At 44.2% G+C, this 19259-nt stretch overlaps 1 protein-coding gene across 6 annotated transcripts in view; it reads right to left on the bottom strand.

Annotated features, from left to right (window-relative positions):
• The window catches only part of FGF13 (fibroblast growth factor 13), a 236089-nt gene that overhangs the window by 205268 nt on the left and 11562 nt on the right, over positions 1 to 19259 (bottom strand). The window lies entirely within an intron of this gene.

The raw sequence follows: 19259 nt of genomic DNA, 5'->3' as shown, positions 1-19259 counted from the left end.
ATTTTCTGCCTTTTTATGAATTCATTCACTTTCAAAATCATAGCATTTTGAGAGGGGGTAACGGATTCTGCCTATGAAAACCTACACAGTACTTCATGATCCTCAGTCAATAATGAGAAACAAAGACAGGTGAGTCACAGATGAATAATTATTGGGATTTTCAGGAGCTTTTGTGTAAAAATAAAAAATAAAATAAAAATACAGTTATTCTCCCTGTACACACACGAGACATGACTCAAATGTCCAATTAGCATACCTAACATGACAGCATCAAATGCATCTAAAAGTAACAAATGGTGTATTGGTTTTAACAAGCTTTTTGCTTCAAGTGCTTAATTAACTGTACAATTAGTGATCCCAGTTTTAGGTTTTCAGAAAGCAAAGTGAAAAATTGTGCTATGAACTGAAACAGACAATGGTGCTTAAGGGAGTTGGAAATGATTTGGAAGAGACATCACTTCCTATGGTATATGCACACCTGTATTTTGCACCATTACTGACCCAGGTTAAAGAGGCTTGGCAGGTTTTGGAAAACATACAAACCCCACCAAACCTATTGAACCCAAAGCAAAAGTGGGACAAAGGTATGCAAAACAAGCATCTATCCGTCTTTCAAACTCCCTTTTATTTTCTGTTTTAAAAAGCCATTTATCTTTCCCATAGGTAGCACAATCTTCTAAAGACAAATATTCGTATCTGTCTCTCCTATCCCCACTTGACCCAGAAACAATATTTATTTATTTATTTATTTAAATGCATTTGTAGCCCACCTTTTTCTCCTGTGGCCCATGGCCCTGAGCCCTCATACTGCCTTCCCAAAGCCAGATGGGCAAGGCACCAGGGTTTGGAAAGGAGGTGTGAGGCTCTGGCAGGGTCCTAGAGCCCTCCCATCTTCTTCCCAAAGCAGGGAAAGTGCTAACTATGCTCTGGGGAGGAGACTAGAAGACTCTAGAACCTGTCAGAGTCTTTATGCAGCATGCCCAAGTGCCTTAATTACTAGGCTTTGGGAAGGTATTGTGATGGTTGTGGAGGGGGGCATCAAATGTTCTTGAGGGCCACCCAAAAAGGCCTTGAGGGCCACATGCAGCCCTTGTTCTAGATGTTACTGAATTATACCCCTATCATCCCTGGCCATTGGCCATGCTTGTTGGGGCTGAGAGGAGTTTTCCTCAGCAACTTCTAGAGCACCAAAGGTTCCCCACCCATTGGCCTCATTTGGAATTGTAAGCCAGCTAAAAGCAAAATTAACTGAATGGGAGAACAGTAACAGAATTTTAAAAGATTGACTCTACCAGAGGCAGTGAGCTCTCTTTACAAGATGTGCCACGATAAGACTGAAGCACCAATTGCAAAGAAATGTATTAACAGAGAGAATAAATCCACAGGAGAATGATTGAACCAGTGAGTGAAATGTCAGCTAATTGTCAGCACACTATGCAATGGCAGATTTTTTGTCTCCCTCCCCTACCCCAGCCCAATGAAAACGAGCTGGCAAAATTCCAGCTACCATAACACCATCCAGAGGAAGATAAGCAGTGTGCATTTATTAAGTGATCACATTTTGCTGAATCCGGGCTTGCAAATTTAGCTGACAAGAGTTATCAGCCTAACGGGCTGCAAGTACTTGTGCTGTGGATTCATTGACTAGAAGAAAGAAAGAGCACAGGTGGTCACTTTTGTTATGAATTGCCAGAAGAGGTGAAATGCATCACAAACAAAAGCAGGCAAAGAGGACACCAGCTTGCCTAAAATGTGCATTTCCTAATTTATATGTTTAGATGTAAATTCAAACATAAAGGCTTTCCTGGAAACATAAATGGAGTCATCCAAGCTCCTCCCAGCAAAAACCCTATGAGAGGTGTTAGGTTGTGACATCAGTGATTTGCTTAACACAATCCAGTGCACTGGAATTTGATCTTGTGTCTCCCTTGTTATGTGTCTAGACTACAAACTATATAAGCACTTACCTGGAATTTAGTTACTTTGAACTAAGAGGGATTTGCTTCTGAGTGGACACACTTAGGATTGCAATGTTGTTTGGTCGTTTGTTTGATTACACTATTTTTAAGTCACCCTCCAATAAAACCTTCTGGGTGTCTCTACAACTAAGTAATAAAATCGACAATCAATCAGTTAAAACAGATGAACAGATAAATCAGTCAAAAGCATCAATTTAGAATCAGCCTTTAAAATTAAGCAGGATTGAGTAGCCAGCTAGATGCCAAATATAGCCTGCAAATCAGAAATAAGAACAATAGCTCTCACTCTATTGAGCAATGATAGCCAGATCTTGGAAGCACTATATAGCCAAGATCGCTAGTAGCTATTGGTAGTATCCAACTAAATGGTACTCAGAGCAGACTTCCAAAAATCAACGCAATTAGGTTAACTGATTTAAATAGGTCTACTCTGAGGAGTTTTTTATTTCTGGGAGTGCTCAATGGTACACAGTACTGGCACCTTTTTCCCTAGAAGAAAAGCACTGACTCTAAGGATTACTTAGTCACATGCTACCCATTGATGCTGTACAGGAATTTGCCATTAAGAAGCTTTGAAATAAGCATACTTAGCATTGTAGCCTTTTGGCGAGCCAGTTTATGAATAAGTTATAATGTGTGGAGGACATGGGCTACATGTAAGGAGGGCACTTGCCTCCCTGTGGTATCACTTATGGCTCTGCTTTTCCCCTAATGTAAAACTGTCAGGGGTGTGTGTGTGTGTGTGTGTGTCACAAACTGGCATGTCAGGTGCAGGGCCCTTCCCAATGCAGCTTCACATTCCAAAGCAACAAGTTATTTGATTTTGGCAGCAGCATCAAATGAAATTAGAGATGATGAGTCAGAAATGCCGTTGTTCCTGTAAATACTGCAAGCACCGCTATGTTAACAATATATCACTAATTAAGAAGGGGGTGAAATCCTAGAGAGACAGACTTTCAAACTCCCACCAACTTCAAAGGGAAATTTGGATGGATCTGAATTTCAAATCACAGAGGTGAACATCTGTTCTCATCGCCCACAATGTTTAATATTAAACGCTTGCCGACGCAGGAGGTGGCTCCCTGCAGCCAAGCGCCTATCAATCATGATTCAAGACTTAGGTTAGATGTCAAATTCTTGACACTGATGAAATCTGCTTGCTTTACCACCAGCACTACTCCTGGTTGCAAAATCCACAAGCAGCAATCCTTTTGACAAAGGTAAAGTTGGGGAAATGTGCAGTCACTCCACCTGTGTTCAGGTCAATAGAAGGGCATAATCCTCTGACCTCATCCCCACAGTTTATTTTCAACCCAGCTCTGATCTGGTCAGGGCCAGATTTAGATTTGATGAGGCCCTAAGCTACTGAAGATAATGGGGCCCTTTATATGTCCAGCTGCCTTTGTCAACAACAAATTGTCACAATTTTTTGTGTTGAATATATACTATATGGACCATGGAACCAGTCCATGCAGAATGTAGGCACCCTATATATAGAAATGAGCAAACCAGTGATATTTTAGGGAACAGGCTAGCAGGCGGGGTCCATTATTTTACATCATAGGAGCCTACACAAAACACTGTTGCTCTATGTAGGTTTTATTTTATTTGTTTTTTATCTTATATTTTGGGAATGTACATCCAGGGTTTTTTCCTCAGAATTTTTTGCCGGCCTCCAAGAGAGATAGGGCCCTAAGGTATAGCTTGTTTAGCTTATACATAAATCCAGCATTGAATCTGGCTATAGTATTTCTGCCCATTGCACATTTACTAGAGCTGTCATCTGATGAAAGTGAACTTAGTTAATCATATGAGTTGTGTTTGATTCATCAGATACTAAATTGGTAAAATCTGCACCAGTTTGTATATAAGGAGGGAAAGAAATCCACCCCCCTCAGCTCCAAGAGATGTCTCTTCTGTCTGCAGTTTTTATATCTAGGAGGAACTGTTGAAAGGGCCGGCTAAGTTTAGCTTGGAGCAGATAGTGTTAAGAGGACACATGATACTAGCTGCCTTCAAGTTCAAGTACTTTATTATGGTCACAGACCAGCATAAGCAAAGCATCTAAATAAATAGCATGACAGTATGAATCTAATAATTATTAAATAAATAGGAGCAAGAACCAAACGTAGATTTAAACATATACATAAAAGGTAAAGGTAAAGGTACCCCTGCCCGTACGGGCCAGTCTTGACAGACTCTGGGGTTGTACACTCATCTCACTCTATAGGCCGGGAGCCAGCGCTGTCTCCAGACACTTCCGGGTCACGTGGCCAGCGTGACGAAGCCGCTCCGGCGAACCGGCACCAGAGCAGCACATGGAACGCCGTTTACCTTCCCGCTATAAAGCGGTACCTATTTATCTACTTGCACTTAATTGTGCTTTCAAACTGCTAGGTGGGCAGGAGCTGGGACCGAACGATGGGAGCTCACCCCGTCACAGGGATTCGAACCGCCGACCATGCGATCGGCAAGTCCTAGGCACTGAGGTTTTATCCACAGCGCCACCCGCGTCCCAAAAACATATACATAGACTACTTAATTAAACATAGATAATGGGTAAGTAAAATTTATAAGAAAAATTAAAAGACACAGCTATATGGGGTGGGCTTCAGAAGTGCAGATCTAACAATATGGGCCTTCAACTTAGGACTGAATTGTAGCATAGACCATTCTTCATTGAATATCTATCATGGCAGCGCAAAATTTGGCAACTGAATATGTGACTTCTGGGCTCTCGTCCTGTAGTAATAGGGAGATGTTGTGTTGTTCTGAATGCCCAGGAAACTTCGAATGTCTATGTAATACTGGCAATGAAGAAGGGCACGCTCCGCTGTTTCCTGCTGCCCAGAGCCACATGGGCATGTCCTCTCCTCGTAAGGTGTCTTCCTATAACAGCCTTCCTGAATTGCTGAAGGGAGGGCCTGACAACGGGCCAAAGTGAAAGCCCTTCGTTGTTTTGGTATTTCGAGATTAGCTATGTACAGCATTTGGGAAGTTAAGTATCTTCCAGTTTCCAGTTTCTTCCAGTATCCTTCAAGTATCTTCCAAATTTTGGGGCACCTGGCTAGGTCTACCTGTCGTTCTATATCTACCACACACTGTTTAATGTTGCTTTTTGCTTGTTCATGCCCCATGTTGAATATGATCTGTGGATTGAATCCTAAAGTTGTTATTATATGTTCCACTGCTCGTTTCCATGTGGACTGAAATTTGTCTATAATAGGGAAGCAAGGCCACTCTGAAGGAAGGCTAGTCTCACTAGCTGCCTTCAAATGTCTAAAGCAAAGATGGGGAAACTTTTTTCAGTCTGAGGGCCACATATCTTTCAGGTCATCCTTATAGGGCCACATGCCAGTGGTGTGAGGGGCCAGGGGCAAAAGTGGGAGGAGCAACAAGTCTACACTTTACCATTGCACTATAGGCTGCTTTCATCAAAGACTCACACACCTGTCTCTATCCTCCATCATAGAAAGCAAGAGTCATTAGCTTGGTTCATTTATTCATGTTTGGTGGAAACGCCCCCATGTTAAAAACTTTTGGAATAGAGTATTCCCCATTATATCAGCAATTTCAAGCCAACCCCTTTCTCCAAATCCTGCCTTAGCACTACTATTTTTGGACATAGACTTAGGCTCCACCCCAAGGGCATAGTCAAGATTTATTTTAGGTGGGGCAGGTTTTATGTTGGGAAGGGGGACAGAACCAAGTTATCTGTGGTGCAATTGGTCAGTTAATTAAGTATTTTTATTTATAAACCCCCCCCCCCCCCGGCTATGCCCTGAACCACAGTGAACTAGTAGGCTTCTTACTGGCTCCAGTATGCTTACCAATAGCTCAGCAATGGAAGGACAAGACTGAAATACCCCTGAACATATGCAAACATAAGATATGGGATATAGCAATGTCTGAGCATCTCACCAGGCGCACAGAGCAATTAAAGGCATAGCAAATAGAGACAACTTCCAGGGAACATGGACATTCTTTAACTATGTTAATGACCAAAACCAAGACCTTGTTATACCAACTGCTCAAAATTCTCAGTGAAGAGGTTATGTTAAGTAATATGTTTGGATGTTGAATGTGTATGTCTAGAGACAATGGATAAAACAAACACCATTAGATGTACTGCTGGATAAGTGTCTAATGGTTATTGTATTTGTTTAAAAACTAATAAAAAAATTTTAAGAGTCATTGTCAGAGTTCAAGAACAGGTGAAAACACAGAGAAGGGTGCAGCTGGGCAAAGGGTGTAGCCTGAACAGAGTTACAAGGGCCAGCGATAGAGGCCTGGAGAACCATGTTTGACCCTTGGGCCTGAGCTTCCCCTCCCCAGTCTAAAGAGTTGTGGCCCTATCTGTCACCAACTGGCTGGACACAGAGGAAGGGTGGGAGGCACCCAAAGGAAGAGGGCTCCTAATTTTAGCATTGCACAGGGCTGGAATTGGAGAGCCCAAATCAGCCACTGCTGGATCTCACCCTTTGCATTTTCCATGGATGCTAAGAGAATAATGTTGAACTAGACAAGTTTTTAGTCCAATCCGGTGGGACAGTGATGGCCTCCAACTTGGCTGGCTTTTGAGGATTGGGCAAATTTATAGAGGGTAAGCTATTAGTGCCACTACTAGCCACAATGGCTGGAGATTGGATGGTAGACTAGCTGGGCAACTGGCCTGATCCAGTAGGACTCTTTTTATGTGCTCATGACTCTTCTACGCTCTTATCTTAATTACAGATCTTCTTCAACAACTTGTTATTCAAAGAACTATTAGTATTTATATTGCTCTTCAGAGCATTCAGAGTACTTTGCAAAGATTATGTGACCTAGCCAAGAGGTGTAATTTTGGAATACTTCTTTTGAATGTAGATAAACTCATCAGGTGAAGAGAACTGTGATCTGGGAATTAATGTTCTTCTGGCAGGAATAAAAGTGGATATGGAAACTAATGGCTTGGATTCATGCTAATTTGAGCGAAACATTTTTATAAAATTCAGTTCCAACAGGCTAACTATATCAGGTGTAGCCAATGTGATGTCCTCCAGATGTTATTGGACTACATCTCCCATCAGCCCCAGCCAGCGTGGCCAGTGATCTCCAACAACATCTGGAGGAAACCTTACTAGTGCTAGTCCTATATAAACAAAAACAAATACAGCAGTACCTCGGTTTAAGAACAGCCCTGGTTACGAACGATTTGGTTTACGAACTCCACAAAACCGGAAGTAGTGTCCTGGTTTGCAAGCTTTACCTCGGTCTAAGAACAGAATCCAAATGGTGAAAGGGCACCAGCAGCGGGAAGCCTCATTAGGGAAAGCGTGCCTCGGTTTAAAAACGGTTTCAGTTTAAGAACAGACTTCCGGAATGGATTAAGTTTGTAAACCAAGGTACCACTGTATACAATTTGGCAAAGCACAACTGCTGAGGAAGCCAATTTCCAATTCTCTGCTTCTTTCAATAAAATATTCTTGTCTTGTCCCTTCATAATGAAATTTTGGAAACAAGTAATACGATTTCTTCATGAAAAGACAGGTTGTTTTATACACACAGCTAATTTTTAATTTTCCATCAGCATCTTATATATTCTGGATCCCTGAGGCTGCAATATTATGCATGTTTACCTGGGAGAAAGCCCCACTGGATTCAATGGGGCTTACCTCTGAGTAAACATGAATAGTATGATACCATTAGAGTCTAAGGGAATTTTCAACTGGACCTCTGTGGAATATTGTCTCTACAATTAATTGCAGCAGTGAATTAAATGTTTCTAGTTCTAATGATGAACAGCCTATTTAAAACACCACAAACACCTGGCTTGGACATTTAAAACAAGCAGTCTTCACAGAACAGGATGTTCGGAGCTGACAACACAGCATTGTTTGGAAAAGATTGATGCAGAACTTCTTGTTTAGTATAAAGGTGTTGCTTTTTTGGCTAGAGATATGAAACACGGATCTGAAAGACAAATTGCATGTTATGGTTCTGCTAATACTGTATTACTTCCTAGAACAAATGTTGAGCTTTTTATTGCACTAATAAGATTGACATTCAGAGGGAAGAGTGGGGAGAGAATTTGTCCTGTTAGCAGGTGCATTGTGGGAGACAAATTGGAACCTGCCATATTCCTGTAAATTGCTATACCATACCTTCCAATATTTCTCTGATGAAAATAGGAACGTCCCATTCCATAATGATAATTTTACTGTTTATACCCCACAACATCTTACTGGGTTGCCCAAGCCACTCTGGGCAACTTCCAAGATATATAAAAACATTATAAAATGCTAAAAGTTTTTTTTAAAAAACCCCTTCCCTTTACAGGATTGCCTTCAGGCACCTCCAACATTTCTCCAATGAAAATAGGCAAATCTTAAGGAAAAGTGGGACATTCTGGGATCAAATCAGAAACCAGGATGACTTCTCTAAAACAGGGACATCCTTGGAAAATAGGGACACTTGGAAGGGTTACAGTATTTGCACATACGATTCCCAGGTCAGGAGCATCCTGGACCCTGAGATTTTAGGGTCCAAACCTGAGACCTAGGGGTAGCCTACAGTGGTATCAAAAGGAGTGGCCCCAGTGACATCATTAGGCATGGCACATTAAGCATCAGTCACAGTCTCTGAGAACATGTCATTCAAATAAAAGCCACAAAGACTTGAGCAAAAATGTAAATTGGTTGGAAATTAAGATAGAAACCCTAGCTAAAGTGGGTGTCCAGCTGAAGTGAGAGACCATTCCTTCTAACCTGCTCAGGGAGGCTGGGTAGAGAAGGCACTCCCGCCCACCTGGAGGTTCAAGTCTTCTGCCTGTAACCTGAGGGAGGGGGCAGGCAAACCTGGAGACTTCAGGTCAGCCAGGGGGTCTGGCAACCCTAGTTACGCATTAGCTGCCAGTCTCTCCCCACACACTACATCTCTTCCACAGCTACATCTCACTGGGCCATGCCCCTCATTGCACCATTCTTTGCGCTCGCCTTGTGTGCCTCGCCTGAGTGAGATGTGTCTTCAAACTCCTCTTGCTTGCATGTGTCGAGGAGAAAGAGGGCTGTGTGAACTAGGTATAGCAACTAGTCTCAATCACTCCATCCACTTCTGCCTCTGGCTTTGTCTACCGCTGGCTTGTGGTCCCCAGAAGATTCCTTCAAAGGGCACATGGTTCTTGGGCTTGAAAATTTTCCCTGTGCTCAGTGGCAAAGCTTCAAGCTCTGGTGGGGGAGGCATGGAGAGCAGGCGGGGGCATGGCTGGCATGCGTCCTGGGGGTGTGGTGTGCTGCCTGCGGGGGTGTGGCACCCAGCGCGGGGAGGCAGCCGCGATAGCACCCCACCCGGATCATGCTGCCACACCCCTATTCCTCCACACCCCTATTCCTCCGCACCCCTATTCCTCCGCACCCCTATTCCTCCACTAGTGCCTATGCTTGCAGTAAAGCAAAACATCTGGAGCATCAGAAATCCTCCTTCCTAAACTTCTGGATGCTTTTCCCTGCACTTCAGTTCCTGGGTCCTGAGATGTCCCAAAATGATGCTTCTCCTCATCTGTCAGCATGTCATTGACCGGCTGGATGCAGAGGAATGGCGAGAGAAACTAACTGGGGAACCCCCAAGGGAAAAAGCCTTGGAGCCTGGGGATTGGCGGTGGGACGATGGTATGTGATCAAAGGGAGAAGATGGGGAAGCGGAAGTGTCAGAAGCTGAAGAGATAACACGGTTTAGTGAGCAAGCAGAGTCTGTAGCAGAAGGAAGTTCAGAATCAGGGCCATCTTAAGCATATCCGGCACCGTGGTACAAAGCTCCCTATGAAGCCACCCCCCCCCCGGTTTTCCAGAGTTTTTTTAGGGAGGGCGGTGCTGCCGGCGGGACTGGAGGAGGTGGGCGGTGGCTGGAGGGTGGCTTCTCTGGTGGGGAAGAGGCAGAGGCTGGACGCAGCCCCTCCCAGCTCAGTTGGCCGCTTTGTGCCGCAGTGGCCACGGCAGACGGAGGCTCCACACTGCTTCGGCGTAGCATGGTGGAGGTGGGAGAAAGCAGCAAGCTGATACCGGGAAGCGCCGTGTCCAGCCTCCACCTCTTCCCTGGCGCCCTCCAGAACCTGGTGCCCCGGCACCTCGTGCCACTAGCCTCTATGGGCAAGACACCCCTGTTCAGAATCAGGGGCCGAATCCAAACCTGGAAAGTGGGAGAAAGGAGGCCAAGAGACAGGTCAGTGAAGAGGCCAGGTTGTCTCTCCCTCCTGATGCAAGCTCCTCTCACCACTGGTCTTCTAGGATCAGAAGAGGTATGAAGTGGGCAGCGGAGTAGTTAGTTTCATGCAGGTGCAGTCTCAGGTTGCTTGGGGAAATACCTAGAGAAGAAGGGACCTAGGCAGCTATGGGCAACTGATCCTTGGGGCAAGACCTCCCAGGGATGAGCTGCTGTGCTTATTAGGCCTGACACTCCTTTGCAGATCCTTTTGCTAATAAAGAGTTCATTCCACTCGCTTGGTATGATTTACTGCTGCCTCTCTCTTGTCACAGCATCTGATGTGCATTTGTCAGAAACTTGAGACACGGCCCTTTAGGGGCTGTGTTCTGTTAAATACCAAAGGGGCTGCTTCGCTGATGGCCTTCCACCACCAGGCAAGAAAACCTTACCTTCAAAAACAAGTGCATGGCCTGCAAAGCTGCTTGGCTTTCTCTGCTACTCTGTGCTTCAACCTGTATCTTTCAATGATACATTTTCTGGCTGCTATTTTTATATATTCCAGTTTGATTCTCCCCCACGTTATGGTTTTTTATAGTGCTTGCTATGTCACAATTTTCATTGTGGGTTTTACTGTGGTTGCCTGCCTTATAGATTTGTAGGGAAAGGCTGGGCACAAATGAAATTAAATAAAAAGTGAAGAAGGGAGGAAATGAAAACCAGATCTGAAGAGTTTATATGCACAAAACATTTGGACTGTGATTTCTTCTTGACCCCAGGGAAGTAACAGCTGCTGGGAATTGCAGATGGGGAAAGCGCTGCTGTGTTCAGGTCCTGCTTCCCAAAGGCACTTGGGTGGTCACAGTAAAACAGGGTGTTGAATTTGGGTGTAGGCATGATACAGCTTATCATGGATGGTAGCCACTGAGAGCCTTAAAAACCCATGAATTTATCTAAACTTCTTTTAAAGCCATCCAAGTTGGTGGACTTCACTACGTCTTGCGGGAGGTAGTTTAACTATGCTGCTTTGTGAAGTACTTTCTTTCCTCTGTCCTGAATCATCCAACACTCAGTTTCAGCAGACTGATCTCAGTTCTAGCATTACGAAAGAGGGAGAAGTACTTCTTAACTCTATCCACACCTGCCAGTTCTCCCCTTTCAGCATCCTACCAAGTCCATATCTCTCCAAGCCAGAATTGGTTCTTAAGTCAGAGCCCAGGTGCAAAAAATATGGGTTAAAGATGGCCAAAAACAAGCACTTGCTGTAAGCCCACTCACACATTCTCTCCTGCCTCCATACTAGCCTTGCCAGTCACCATGCTTTCACAAAACACACAAAGCAACTTTGCCCAGTTTGCAGAATTTACACCAGGTCATAATACCTTGCTTTTCTTAGGACACAAATGGGTCACCTGCATTTGCTACATAATATGTACTTCTGCTCACAATAGTCTTCAGCAACGGCTCATGCTGCCTTTCTTAAACTGGTCTTGTTGAAGCCTGACAAAATGGGGACATCATGGATGGCCAACCCCCAAGGGTGGAAATTATGAAGGTGCCCTCTTCTGGAGAAGTGGCTGCGGCAACCCAGTAAGATGTATGGGGTATAAATAGTAAAATTATCATTATGGAATGGGATGTTCCTATTTTCATTGGAGAAATGTTGGAGGGCATGAGATTCTAATTTGTTGCTGGAGGCCTAAGTTACCTCAATGGCACAGAGTTCCTGTTCCTAGCTCCAGCTGGTCCAGCTGGGGCAAGGCTAGCCTAGCCATAGCTAAACTTCCTGTTTGGACTACTGTAATTCACTCTATGTGGAGCTGCCCTTGAATATGGCCTGAAGGCTGCAGCTGCTGCAAAATACAATGAGCATGTCTTAATGGACCTGATGGCACAGGATCATAGAATTGTGGTATTTCACCCTTTGCCATATTGTCATCAGCCCCAATTCCAAATCTTTAGTTTTGATTGATAAAGCCCTCCATGGCTTAGGATCCATCTACCCAAACAACATGGCACCCCATACATCCCTTCCCAGGCTCCATAGTAAGCTAAGGAGACTCTGTTAGTGGAGCTAACTTTGTGCAAGGAACACATAGCTTTAGAACTTACAAGACTTACAGGCAGGGCCTTCTCAGATTTGAAACAGTCTGCCCTATACCCCAAAGTTCAGCTGGCACCAACACTAGCTATTTTGGGGGGCCAGCTGAAGTTATTCCTCCTCTGTCAGGCTTATGGGTAACACAATCTTTGACCTATGGTGTCAAAATATTCAGAATGATTGACACCTTGCTTTGATTTTCTGCTTTGATTTTTACATTTTAAACCTTGTCCGCCCCGAGGTCTTTTGACACAAAGCAAAATAGAGCTCGCTCAAATACATACACAAATAATACATACACAAATAAATAACACCTGTCCATCGCCATGAAAATATTGTTGGGGGGGGTGAGGCAGAGGAGAGAACCTGATTGAAATGGTTACGAGGCTGCCTGCCCCTTTGAAGGGTATGTTCATCCCATAAATTGATAATGTGGGTTTATCTCCTTGCTCTAAGCCTGCCTGTGATGCTTGAAGTTCAAAGAACACAGCCTCAGTTGCAATGCTCTTTAAAATATCTGCCACGTCTTCCTGGAGCTCTCTGTACTGAAGCTAATATGCTGTTGGATCCCCTTAGCCATACAGGCTAGACAAAAAAATTTACTTCTGTCTCTTTGCTTTACCAAATGAGGCTGTATAATGAGGTTGTACAAATGCTGATTATGTCAGGTCTAGCAGTGCAACCAGCAGACATTAAGATATCCTAAACGGTCTGTGTAACTTTGAAAAGCTTTCAGTTGAAACAGAACTTTCAGATGAAGCAAAACTTAGTACCATGAAAAACTACCCCCAAATCACAGAACTGCAGCGTTGGAAGAGACCCCGCGGCCATTGAGTCCAACCCCCTGCATAGCAGGAATCTCAACACATGGTCCCACCGTCCAATTTGAAACCATACTTGTCCCTGCTTAGCTTGACAAATATACTAGCAGTTTTATTGCTGAGCCACCAGGAGTGTCCCGCTTTGCCTATTTAGGGTACAAACAGATCCAATAAGCACTACTGTGACCTCTGCATTTTGATGTGCATTCTTTGGCTGGAGAACTGCCGTGCAAAAATTAGAGGTGTGAATTTCAAAAGAGAGCTGCTTTTCAACTTCTTCTTTTGGTCTGGGAAGGGCAAGTTGGGTTCCCGTTACAACCCAACAAAGCATATGGCTATCTCTCCTGATCTGGGAGGGTGGGGCAAGGTTCATAGAATCATAGAACTGTAGAGTTGAAAGGGACCAGGAGGGTCATCTAGTCCAACCACCTGAAATGCAGGATTTTTTTTTGCTCAATGTAAGGCTCACACCCACAACCCTGAGATCAATAGTGTCATACTCTACTGAGTGAGTAATCCCTCAGGAGAAGACAGCAAATTTCACTAACAGGGAGGGACATAGTACTTTTCTTCATTAAAACTCAAAAGGCTGGGTGCCAAAGAGCAAATTTAGAATGGGCATTTGTACAGGGGTATTGGAAAACTTTTCTTCAAAAAAGCGGGCTGTCCTCATTCCATGGCACATCCAAAAAATGCTTTTGGAAGTTCCCTCAGTTTCAAATGCAGTTTGGCATGATGTGCAGTATACCCAAGAAACCTGAACCCAAATCCCCACAGGTTTTGAGGAACGAGTTGCTCTGCTTAATGCATCCCAGCTTGGGAGTGTTGTTCATGATTTTTGAAATAAGAGTTTAATGCTGGTGCCACACAGCATGCCCAGCTGTAGGGCAAAGCAAACTGAATTTATACCACGTGGCTGAAAATGGGCACAAGGGCAGACTGCTTCACCTGGCCAGAATGAGAATCTCAGAACTCAAACGCCCCTAGAGAGAAGCAAAGAATAATGTTAACACTAGAGAAATGAGGAAGCAATTGTTTGCCACTTTTGAAATCCTTTCAAAGCATGATGTCTTGGGAGGATTTGCCTTCTCATATTGCTTCTTGCCGAACAGGGCTCTGAATGAGCAAGGGGACATTCAGTGGTCTCTATTTTGCCACTATCTCTAATACTCAATCCCCTCTCACCCATGAAGCTCACTGGGTGACTTTCGACCAATCACTGCTTCTCAGCTGAACCCACTTCAAAGGGCAATTGTGGGATTTAAAGGAGAAGTCAGAGAATCATGCACATCACCTTGAGTTTTGCAGAGAAAATGTGGGATATTTTTTAAAAAATGTTGCTAGTGGTTGAGAGCCATATGTTGGTGTGATACTGCAAGATACTTGCATGATACTGCAAGAGTGAGTCTCAACTATTTCCAGAGGCAGGTAAAGTGATGATGGAGGCATTAACAATGTGCCTCTGATACATGTTCATGTTTTCTCCTCTCTGGAAGGTAGGATGTGTACCAATGGATTCAAGAAAAAAGATTCCAACAAACATCTGGAAGAACTTTCTGACAGTAAGAGTTGTTCAACATTGGAACAGACTCCTTCTGAAGGTGGTGGACTCTCCTTCCTTAGAGCTTTTAAAGCAGAGATTGCATGGCCACCTGTCATGGATGTTTCAGCTGGGATTCCTGCATTACAAAGGGTTGGACTAGATGACCCTCCAGGTCCCTTCCAACTCTACAATTTGATGATTCTAGGAATCTTTAGAAGTAAGTCCCAATGAGTTCAATGGAGGCTTACTCATAAGTTCAGAAGCACAGGACTCTGAAATAAGCAATGGGGATTTGCACTTTAGTGAGAAACTACCTGAAGAAATCAGCAAACTGAAACCCAATTATCCCTCTAAATTCACACTTCTCTGAACAACCAACAAGAACAAAAATGTGCATTCCAGGGGAAAGAGTGCATACAGACATATACATTGGTGAAAACATACAAAATGCATTATATTAGGGACAATTGTCTGCAAAAAATGTGCATATTAATCTAAACTACATTTTAAAAATTGTTCATATTAGGATAAATCCACATGAAAATGTTGGTGAATGTTCATGAGGGGTTTTGCTGCGGAAATGTGAAGAACTGAAGCAACGATTCGGAAAATGAGAGACTGAGGCCACATTCACACCATACTTTTAAAGCACTATGGTACCACTTCAAACAACCATGGGTTCCCCCAAAGAAGTTTGGGAGTTGTAAGGCACTGAGGATTGCTAAGAGACCCTCATTCCCCTCAGAGAGCTACAATTCCCTGTGAAGAGAGACTGGCTGTTAAACCACTCTGGGAATAGTAGCTGGGAAATAGGTTGGAAAAAATGAGTTTCTTTTGTGTCTCCTGCATACCAGCCTATTATCCATTGTAGATCAAGGATGCCTAACCTCAGGCCCTCCAGATGTGGGTGGACTCCATGCCATCACCCTGAACATTGGCCATGCTGCCTGAGGTTGATGGAAGTTGGAGTCCCATCAACATTCAGATGTCCACAGATGTTCCTCATTTCTGTTTCAGATTGAAGACATTCTTAAAATGCTTTCAGTGAATAAATAGAATGTGAGGCTTCCTGCAGCAGATGTTCAGCCTTCAGATGTGGGTGGGGGCTGCAGGAACTACAGGGAGGGGATGAGGCCAATGGGTTCATCTCCTGCTCTCCTTCTTATGTCATACTAATATGGGGATGCAGCAGTGGAGAGGATGACGGAATAGATCTTACGAATCTCCAAAGTTTGGGTTCAGCTAGTAACAAACCTTATACTGCTTCAAAGTATTATTGCAACTGATCAGTATAGAAATGTTGTGAACTAAATAAATAAAAACATGATGCCAAATCAGATGGCTGGTCCAACTAGCTCAGCATTGTCAACACTCCAAAGTTTCAGCCCTGCCTGGAGATGGTGAGGAACTGATCCTGGGACATTCTGCATGCCAAGCAGACGCTCTCCTACAGAATTTTGATCCTTAACTCATTAATTACTTTTGCCCTGGGCACTACCATTACCTTTCCCACTGAAACTTACCAGGATGAGGTGGCAGTGAGGAGAAGGGCTGCTTCTGGGGGCTTCATTAGGTGACGGTAGCATTACAAGGGCCAGATCCCCTGGGAAACACAGTTTCCTAGGGCTCCTGGGACCTTCATTTCATTTCCCATGGGTCTAGGGAATGCTCTTGTGGTAATGGAAACCTCAGCCACCACTCTACTCATTGCTAGTCAATAAGGAAAGATAATTTTGGGGCAAACAAATTGGGGGAGGCATGAAGGGTTGGGATAAGGAGGCCCCCCATCCATCATGCTCATACCTATATGGAGAGCAGCTTTGCTTGCTTGTTGTTATCTATTTATTATTGCATTTATATCCCACTTTTCCCTCCAAGCAGCTCAAGGGGCACACATGGTACTCCTCCTCTCCTTCTCCTCACAACATCCCTGTCAGGCTGAGAGACAGTGACTGACCTAAACCCACCCAGTGAGCTTCATAGCCAAGTATGGATTTGAACCCTGGTCTCCCACGTCCCGGTCTGGCACTCTAATCACACCACAGCACACTAACTCTTCCAAAGTAATGCCTCAAGATGTCGTTGCCATTTCCTATGAACCCGTCAGGAGAGGGAGAGAGATGAGATTCGGAGCTCAGAATATGCCTGTCCTGAGTTAGTTCATCTTAAAGAAGGCACTTCTAAGTCGAGCCCAGTAAAGCTCCACCCAACACTGACATCAAGCCATGACTGGCCGAATGTGTGAATAGGCCACTATAAATATATAACACTACAGACATAACCACACATCACTTCAAATGCAACACTTTTCTGTGCAAAATCATTTTCAGACATGCAGCTGCCAGACGTCCAGCAGATGGTGTGACGTCTGGAGAAGTGATGCACTGTTGTATTTGCTGAAGCATTCCTACTAACTTTTCATACTGTTTGACTTTGTTTTGATGGAGTCTGTCTGGAAATTGTCATACTATGTGTAGTCAACCCTTTGGAATGATTAGGTGCATTAGGTGCACAGCATGTTGCAGTTCACGCTTTAAGGACCACAGGACTGGACTGGGTTTATTAAGGAGCATGTGCTGAAATGTTAAGAAATTTATATTTAAGGACACTGAATAACGTTCATAATGGTGATTATGTCATGCAGCAAACCGGTCTGCCCAGCACAGGAAATAATATACAGGGGAGGGAGAGTTTATCTGGGTCCACAGTGGAACCAAAATTCTTGAAAAAGGCAAGAAGGAATAATCAACAACCCAGCCCCCTAGCAAGTCCCCAACTACATGCATTGATTCCAAAAACAGCCGTGACTGGGTCCGTGCAATGAATGTTAAACAGCAAGAAATAATAATAAATAATAATAATAATAATAATAATAATAATAATAATAGCAAATCAGGTCTGAAAAGTCTGGTCAACACAGGGCTGACTTCAGCTGAGTTCTACTCAGAGCAGACAAATTAAAATTAACGGAGTTAATCACGTCCATAGATTTCAATGACTTTACTCTGTGTATGACGAACAGTGGGCGGGAGGAACCTAGAAGGGCATTTTTTCACCCCTGAAAACTCCGGGAAGAATCATTCTAACAACTGATACAAGGAAGAAGATAAAAAGAATACCAGACAAATTGGGGGTGGTAAAGGCTGGCCAGAAAACATCACGCGGACGGTTAGATAAATCAGCCCCACCATGCACATACTCGGCTCTCCAGAGCAAAAGGAGCTAGAAACAGATATCAAAAGTACGGCATACATTGATACTGAATTAACGGGGGGGGGGTGTCAAATTGTACAGCTGGAACTAGAAACGTTACAAAGGGAGCATACATCTAAAATCAACACCATCGTCCCGCAAGACAACTTGTTCAAGCTGTTTCGGGAACGTAGGAGTAGAGTCTCCACTCAATGTAACAATAAGGTTGTATGTTGATTTAAAACGCACACTCATCTCTGTATTCATCTTCACTGAACAACGACACCTGGCCAAACGGTAACTTTATAATGCCCCTCCTCCCCAAAAATAGATGTCGCCTATAATGCTCAACACCAATCTGTTTGTCCGCAAACCACTTAGACTAAATGAGGAGTGGGAAATGGAAGCAGATCTTGAGTCCAGGCAGAGGCTGGTGGGAATACAACAGTTTAGCCACCACCAACCCACAAAGGGTTTTTGGCATAACCATGCTGTGTAGCCTGAGATGCGAACGATTTTCATTAGGCCCTAATTTGTTTGTTTTTCGAGGTATGTGCGTGTGAACCACTGGCTCCTGGTCACTCGGGTGCAGGCAGGGTCATGCACGTACAAACTGCTGCAGAATCAGTAGCACACCCGGATAAAATTATAATAAAAATCCCCAGCCTGGAGATGTTTCATTTCAAGAACCAAAATTTAAAAAGCTCCGGGAGCTCGCGCGTGCCCGTCAGCGCGCGCTGTATATAATAGGAGGGAGGCTGGTGCACCAAACGCGCGTGTGTGTGTGTGTGCATGTTAAATTTAGTAAGGTTAAATATAGCAAGTGAGATGGCAATGGACACCTTTGCACCAACCTCGTGCGCGTGGAACGGATTGTTTGGGAAGCATCGCTCGCTACTCTTCCCCACAACACACACATACACACAGAGGCAATACGCGCGCGCGCGCACTCCTCATTCCGATTTTCCCTGCTCTCTCCCAGGCCCAGCCCACGAAGAGCTTTGGTCTACCTTCCGTGCTAGTGGGGCTGTCTATGAAAGTAATCCGCTGGCGCTAACCTCTTACAGTCCTCATCTCCATTCCTGTCCCCGCCCCCCGCCCCAACTCTATTTTGTCTCCATGGCAATTGTTATGCATTCAAAAGAAGAAGAAAAGCAATCCAGTCCCTTGCATGGGGGAAAGCTTGAAAGTCAGTGTGGGTTTGGGGAGTGGCTGAGAGAGGGAAGATAAGATGCAAAGCATCACATGTCCTCTTTCGGACACATGCAACCTTCGGTGGTCAATTTTCAAGAAGCCCCCCACCACGCCGCACCACCAGCCTCCCACCCCTGTCCCCCGCTTCTTTGCAAGAGCTGTATCTAAACGCCCAGGCCACCTGGCCTGAAAGGGGCTATGGCCATAATATCCTATTGTTTCCTCTCCAATGTGGGCTGGAATAACCCACACGG

This window comes from Podarcis melisellensis, assembly GCF_964234715.1.
Source record: "Podarcis melisellensis genome assembly, chromosome: Z".
NCBI classification, from domain to species: domain Eukaryota; kingdom Metazoa; phylum Chordata; class Lepidosauria; order Squamata; family Lacertidae; genus Podarcis; species Podarcis melisellensis.
This window is presented reverse-complemented; position numbering and strand designations above follow the sequence as displayed.